Below are 6,892 nucleotides of genomic sequence, written 5' to 3'. Positions count from 1 at the left end.
CCCTCCTCTCCGCATCTGCGCACAGGAGGCTTTGGTGCTGGGGGGGGTGTGGTGGTTCAGCAAACATCCAGGCAGAGCCTGCCTCAGCTGGGCCCCACTCACCACTGAGGCAAGGAGGGACTGCAGATCATGTCTCCCACCGCGCTCTGTGACTAATGGCCAAATGCAAAACACCTGCATGTGTATGTGTATTAAATTATTATCATCATTTCCTGCTTGTTATTGCTAACTTTTGCTCTAACACCAGTATTATTTAAAAAAAAAAACCACCCCTTCTTTTTCTAATTCACGAAACTGAAAACTACTTACATGGTGAAAGAACAACGACCCTATTTCTCTTTGTGCTTTTAGCAACCCAAAAACATACTCTGGCTGAGAAGCCTTAACTAATCTCAGCATCTGTGCACACCAGCCTGCCCTAACTAGGCTTACCCTTCTTTTTCTAATTCACGAAACTGAAAACTACTTACATGGTGAAAGAACAACGACCCTATTTCTCTTTGTGCTTTTAGCAACCCAAAAACATACTCTGGCTGAGAAGCCTTAACTAATCTCAGCATCTGTGCACACCAGCCTGCCCTAACTAGGCTTTAAAACACATCAGTTTACATCTCTTTGCAGCTGGGTCAGCCTGCAGCTGGGTAGAACAATGAAGGTGTGTGGAGCCCATTTCTGAGCTCAGCTGATGAAGGGTAAAGTGCTCAGCCCCAGTTCATCACATACTGATCCTAACCTTAAAGTAGAAGCCACCTCACATAAACATGAACTCATCTCCCTCTAGCTCTAAAGACTTAACTGGCAAACTGTGTGAAAGCAAGACAGAAACTGCAAATGCAGATAGAGAAATCTACAGGCTTATTTGCCTATTTCAGTGACACACAAGTGTCAGAGAATGAGGCGTTACAGCGCTAAGACAGCAGTTAAAAGAGCAGTCCCCATGAGCAGCTTTTTTTCCTGCTTTGCAGTTTGTGCAATAGGCAGCTGGGGTTCGGTTGTTGTTTTCTTTTTTTCCTTTGCTCAAGACACCAAAGTCGTTCCAGTTCTCAAGAAGTCCTTTCATGCCTCACTGAATGCCATTTGCATGCCCTCGCCAGCTGAACCTTCCAGCAAAGCACTACACGTTGATGCTCGAAGCAGCACGTGTTTTGGTCACAGGAGAAGGACTAAACCCATCCTGACACCCAGGACAAGACTTCATGCAATAAATATCAATAAGATTTGCCAAAGCAGCACCCTCCTGAGCCCTGGACTGAAAAAGGGGAATTACCATCTCCAGACAGCAGCTCCAATAGATTTATTACAAGGACAGTTTGCTTTTCCATGTCTCATCTCCTGCAAGCTGCACTGTTAAAAAGCACAAGGGGAGTCAGAAATACAGTGCAAATCTCAGCAACTATTTGCACCCCCATCCCTGTCTTCTCAAGGCAAATCTGACCTAAAAGCAAGTTAAATCAGTCCTCCAACCTGATACAGATTTTGTGGGTGAGAAGTGTTAAACAACAGAGAGACACAAGCTTTAGGCTGCAAAAGGGATCTGGAAGACAAGACCTGCTTGAAAAAGGCAGGTGAGCAGATTCTGTGCACAAAATAATTACACTGTAGAAACCATGTATGCAAGGCCAGCAACAGGAGGCAAGATGACAGCAGAGAGGGAGCTCTGCTGTGCTTTGTCCAGGCTAATTTTAACAGAACTTCCACCACTTCCCAGAGGAAACTACTTCACAGCCCAATACATCTCTCACTGTCAGCAAGTTTCCCTGATGTCTGAGCGACATTTTTCTTCTTTTTAGCTTCCTCTAATAAGAGCCTAAATAGTTCCTCTCCTCCCCTTGGATGCCATTAGATAGCTTTAATGACTGCTCAGGAGCTACATTCACTAAATTCAGTGATAACACTTTTTGTGGCAGGTAACTTGGCTGATATTAAGGAAATCACTGCAGATTTACACCAAGATAATCAAGATCTACAGCTTGCTGAGAGCTGTTAATAAATAGAGGTGAATCAGAGCCATTTGGTAAAATCCTTAATGACTTAACAGCTTGACTTCAGCTTTATTGTTTGCTCTTATTATTCCTGTCTTATTGTGAAAACATGTGGGAGAAACAGCATTTATTTTGGGACTTGATCGAGTACCAGCCAAAGCTATTAGACTCTTGGGTCATTTCTAAACTGAATTAAGATTCTAATTTCATTTCAACATCCATCCCCACCCTCTTTTACAAGGTATGGGTGTTTTTGTAAAGGAATTACCAAGCTTAGTTTAAAAGAGAAAAGCTGTTTGTCCTTGTTATTAACTCACACACCTATGCAGAAGTTAGGAAACAGTTGAAAATGTGTATTACAACAAAGTGAACTTTGTCTATTGGGTATATGAAGTCCCATTGCAATATTCCCATATAGTGTTTTACTATTTTATTGTTTTAAGGATGCAGAAAGAGAAATGGAGTGAGACCACAGCAACTTCTCTGTGGCAGAGTCAAGACCAGCAGCTCTCATCTCTGTCTCACAGTTTAGTTCTCGGTGCACGAGTCTCCCTTGTCTTTTGTAAAATCCTGTGGCTCAGATTGCTCCCCAGTTTCTTAGCTGTGGGAAAGTTCAGCTTCTACCCATCCCGTATCTCTCAGCCCCAGGCTGGCAGCCCAGTAAAGATGCCACTGCAGGGTGGCACAACTGGGACAGCTGCAAAACAATATTTGGGAGCTTTTCTCCATCCCAATAAACCAACAAGATTCCCATTCTACAGGGTTATCTGGGAAGCCAGGGGGGCTGGGGCAGCATCAGCAGCCCCATCAGAACATTTCTGACTCCAGGAATGTGAATGAAGACTTTAAAAATGAGAAGCAGCACCTTCAACACAATCACCCCTGTGGGCTGCTGCTCTGGCAGCTCAGTGCCCCAGACCTGCTCAGTGATAGCCATTTTATTTTTTGCATCAAGGAATCATTTATCATCTTTGAGGGGGTGGGGAAAGTAGCTTGTGGAAATGACATTCTTCCGCAAGGCTTTAACCCTTGGAATCCTGGCACTTTCCAGGCCTCCTGCCAATTCAGTTCTCAGGGGAAGGAGTGTTTGTTGATCTGTTGGCATGTTAAAAACCTCATTCAATTCATCAAACCCTGGCACCAGCTTAAAATAGAAGGAACATCCCTAATGCAGGGATATGAGCAATAGAAATGAGTGGGTTCCTCTTGCTGCCTATTTACAAAACATGTTTTGAAGAGACCAGCCACCTCCTGTCTCCATTTCATATCAGAGCATCCCACTTTTGTTAGGATTTTAAAACTCTGCAGCATTCTCAAAGCTAATACCTGATTTACTGAAGGGAAGCCAGGAAGGGCAGTCAATAATGATGCCATGGTAAATAGAGCAAGATAAACAATTGCCCTGCTGCACCCTCAGTAAATACTCCAAGAGATTAAAGGACTTGGCTAAGGTCATATGGAGAAAGTGAGGGTGAGACCTGAGCCCTAGAGCTGCTATCTTAGCTCCAGGGCAGGAACTGCAGACACATCAGCGTTGCCATAGGAGGGCTGTCCCTGCTGTTTCTGGGATGGATGTGGCTGACAGGGAGGCTGCCTGTCAGCCCATCACTTTCTGCTTTAACACTGTGCTCTTTCTTTTCTCAGGAGCTGTCAGATCTGAAGGGGATGTGATGGTACCTTAAGAGCCTTCCCATTTGTCTGGACAAACTCTAGCTGGGATGGATGACACCAGTCACAAGAGAGCGCTGGGACACTGAAGGTTTGGACCAATGTTCTCTGCACTTGGTAGTAAACTGCTTTCTGCTTTAGACTCTCTGTTCCCCTGCTCATTTGTTTATTGCTCAGTTGCTATTTTATAATAAAGCTAAAATAATGCCACTGTCAGCAGCACCACCCAATCTATAGCAAGCTGACAGCACAGGTCATGGCCAGGGTTTAGGTGGGATCCTGAACCAGAGAGACTGTTGCCATTCAGTTGTGCTGCTCTCCCTTGGATCCTGGCAGCTACTTGCAAATGCAGGAAGATGTGAATGGGTGTGTGTGGGGGGGTTAATTAGGTCATCTGTTATTTCACTCATTAATTTCCCTTTGTGAAATAATGGACTTACAGCACAACATCATTGTCCAGATCCTCAGCTGGGGCAAAGCAAAAGGAGAAAGGATGGGATGAGTTTCCCACAGTTGAGAGAAGGATCCCCTTTACAGAAGGATCTGAACCTGCAAGGAGCAGCCATTCCCCATCTCAGAGATGGTCTCTATTCAGGACTGAAGGCCCAGCTGTAAGTCTTGTGTTTTGCTCCAAACTCCCTGTGTGACCTGGGGCAGGACGCTTGGGACCAGCCTGACCAGTGCTTTGAAAATCCCACCGAGCACCTCTTTTCACCCAAAAAGCTTTAGAAAGTTAAGTTACCTTCCATTTCTCTGTGCCTCAACTTGCCGGTTGTATAAAGGAAAATAGCACTGAGGTGTGTTCTGATGTGGAGGGGCCCATGGCACCCAAAAGCTCAGCAGGGAAGCTGGGGACAGGGGACACACACGCATCCCAGTGCCAGGTGCAAAAAATAGAGAAGAAAATTTCCATTAAAATCTCAGCCCCTGGATGGTGCCATTCCCTGCTGGCTAAAATTAAAATGTCTGAAAATGAAAATAGCCCAACAAATCTGGCTGTTTACAAGTCAGGCAGGGGAAAGCTTAAAAATACAGCCAAATTAGAGGCAGCATCAATAGCCTGCAAGCAGGAAACCGCTCTGGACCCAGCTCACAGCCCCCAGAGGTGTCAGTTGACAGCACTGGATGGGAAGTTGATGGTAGCTGTAATACCAAATCAGTGGCCACATGCAAAGCAATGATTTAGAGGCTAATGGGAAGGGGGAAGGCCTTGGCTGTGCTCCCTGGGGACTCATAACTCCAGCTGGGTCAGGAGTGAGTGCAGGATTGTGCCCTTCCCAAGGAATGGCAGCGGTGCAGCAGCACCCTGTGGCTGTCACACCTGGGGCTCCAATGCCTCCCAAAAGCAGGCACTGGCACATGTGGCACTTTTCTGCACTTGTGGGGTGGCATTGCTATTGAAAACACACAGAGGTGCAGCAGAAAAACCCCTCACAAGTATCTCTCCTAAGGCAGGAATCAGCCCTGGCTGAGGGAGTCTGCTCCTTGTGTCTGTGCTCGGGGCTGGAGGGAGCTGGGTGAGCATCCAACCCTGGGTCCTTTGCTTCTCCTCTGCCTCACCACAAAAACCAACCCAACCCCCATCCAAACCAAAATGCAACTCAAAGTAACTGAAAATTTAATCGACTTTAATAAAAACCTTTCTACCAAGGTGAGGGAAACAAGAATGTTCTCCTGAACATCCACATCAACTTTACAGAGTCTATACAATTAAAAAAGAAAAGAAAAAAAAGCAGGATTTTTAAAGGGAAGCATGAGCTCAGACACACAGGTAAGACTCTGCAGTACTGTTAGCAAGCACATGAATCAGTCCCTGGGTGAAACTGGAAAATGGAGAGAGCAAAAGTAAATCACTGGCAAAACAAACCTTAGATGTCCTGAAGATGAGCACAGGTACCTGCAGCCCCCCCAGAGCTCCCAGACACTCTCCCCACCACCACTTACTGCTTAGCTGAAAGGTCAGGGGAAAAGCTTATGTCCTCCACGGCTTCCCACACTTGTCTCCGATTTCTTTCCCACTACCTGGTGCTATCCTCTGCGCTGGAGCTGGGGAGGATGGAAATACCATGGTGTTTGCAGCAGGGCCGCCTATTCAAAGGCAGGGGGAGTGGTCACCCCGCGGCCGGGGCGGTGGGAACCAGCCCCGCTCCCGCTGCGGGAGCCGCTGCCGGCCGGGGAAGAGGCCCACCCGGCACCTTTGCTGGTGGGAAACAAAAAAACCCCGTGTCGTTTGGAGGGGGTCATGCAGGCTCCTGCCACCCCTTGGGCCGTGTTGCTCCCGTGTCCTGTGAAGTGACCTGCGAGGGTTATTTGGGAGCCCCAAACTCCCCGGGAAGCGGAGCTTGTTCTTGCGTGGCGCTGAAACACGGGGACACAGGGCAGGGAAAGGTTTATCAGGCCTTGATCCCTAAACCTCAGCTCGTCTGCTGCCTCTGCCTGGAGGTGCCCAATGGCAGAAACGGCTCCCCTGGGCAGCCCCAGCTTCCCTGCACATCCCAGGGCATCGCTGTCTCCAGGGCGCTGTGCTCCCTGGTACCCGCCTTAACCTCCACCCCGGGAAGGACCCAGCCTGGGAGGATGCACTGAAACCCCTCTTCACATGCCTCTGCCATCAGGTATGCCAGAAAACAAGCCGTGGTAGGTGCTGCTTCCTTTTAGAAGTATAAAGGCTGAAGCAATCCCCCTTCTGTTGGGCACCAGAGAGAGGAGATGCTCAGGTAGAACTGGAAGTCACTGGTTCAGCTCCCTCCTCTCCTGGAGGTAGATGGTCCCAGCCTGTATCACCCCAAAAAATGTTTTTAATGCAGGTGCTAAAGGAGGCCAAGGGCTCTCTGGAGAGGAGGAGGCTGCCAGAACCAGAAGGGCAGGCAAGAGCTTTCCCAGCTGGGCAGGAGAAGGGAAGGGAGCAGGAGCACAGGTTGGACCAAGCATGCTCCAAAACCCTCTGTGTAATTTACCTGCTGTGTTCTAGGAGAGCAGGACCTGGGGCTGCCCTCTCCTAGTGCCTCTGCCTTCCCCTGCCCAGCCTGCCTGACCCTCACAGCCTGGCCAGGCACCTCTGAAGCTCCAGCACTACCACCAGATCCTGGATGCAGGAGAATATACCCATCCTGCCTCTCCTGCTCTTGCTCTCCAGGCAGCAAAGCTGCTTTTTCCTCCAGGAGAGGGCTCCAGGCTGAAATGGTCTCTGGCTCCAGCACAGATCCAGTCATGAGCAGCTGCTCCAGCTAAGCCTCTGCCAG

This window comes from Chaetura pelagica, unplaced genomic scaffold, assembly GCF_000747805.2.
Source record: "Chaetura pelagica isolate M959 unplaced genomic scaffold, ChaPel_1.0 scaffold32, whole genome shotgun sequence".
In the NCBI taxonomy this organism is placed as follows: domain Eukaryota; kingdom Metazoa; phylum Chordata; class Aves; order Apodiformes; family Apodidae; genus Chaetura; species Chaetura pelagica.
This window is presented reverse-complemented; position numbering follows the sequence as displayed.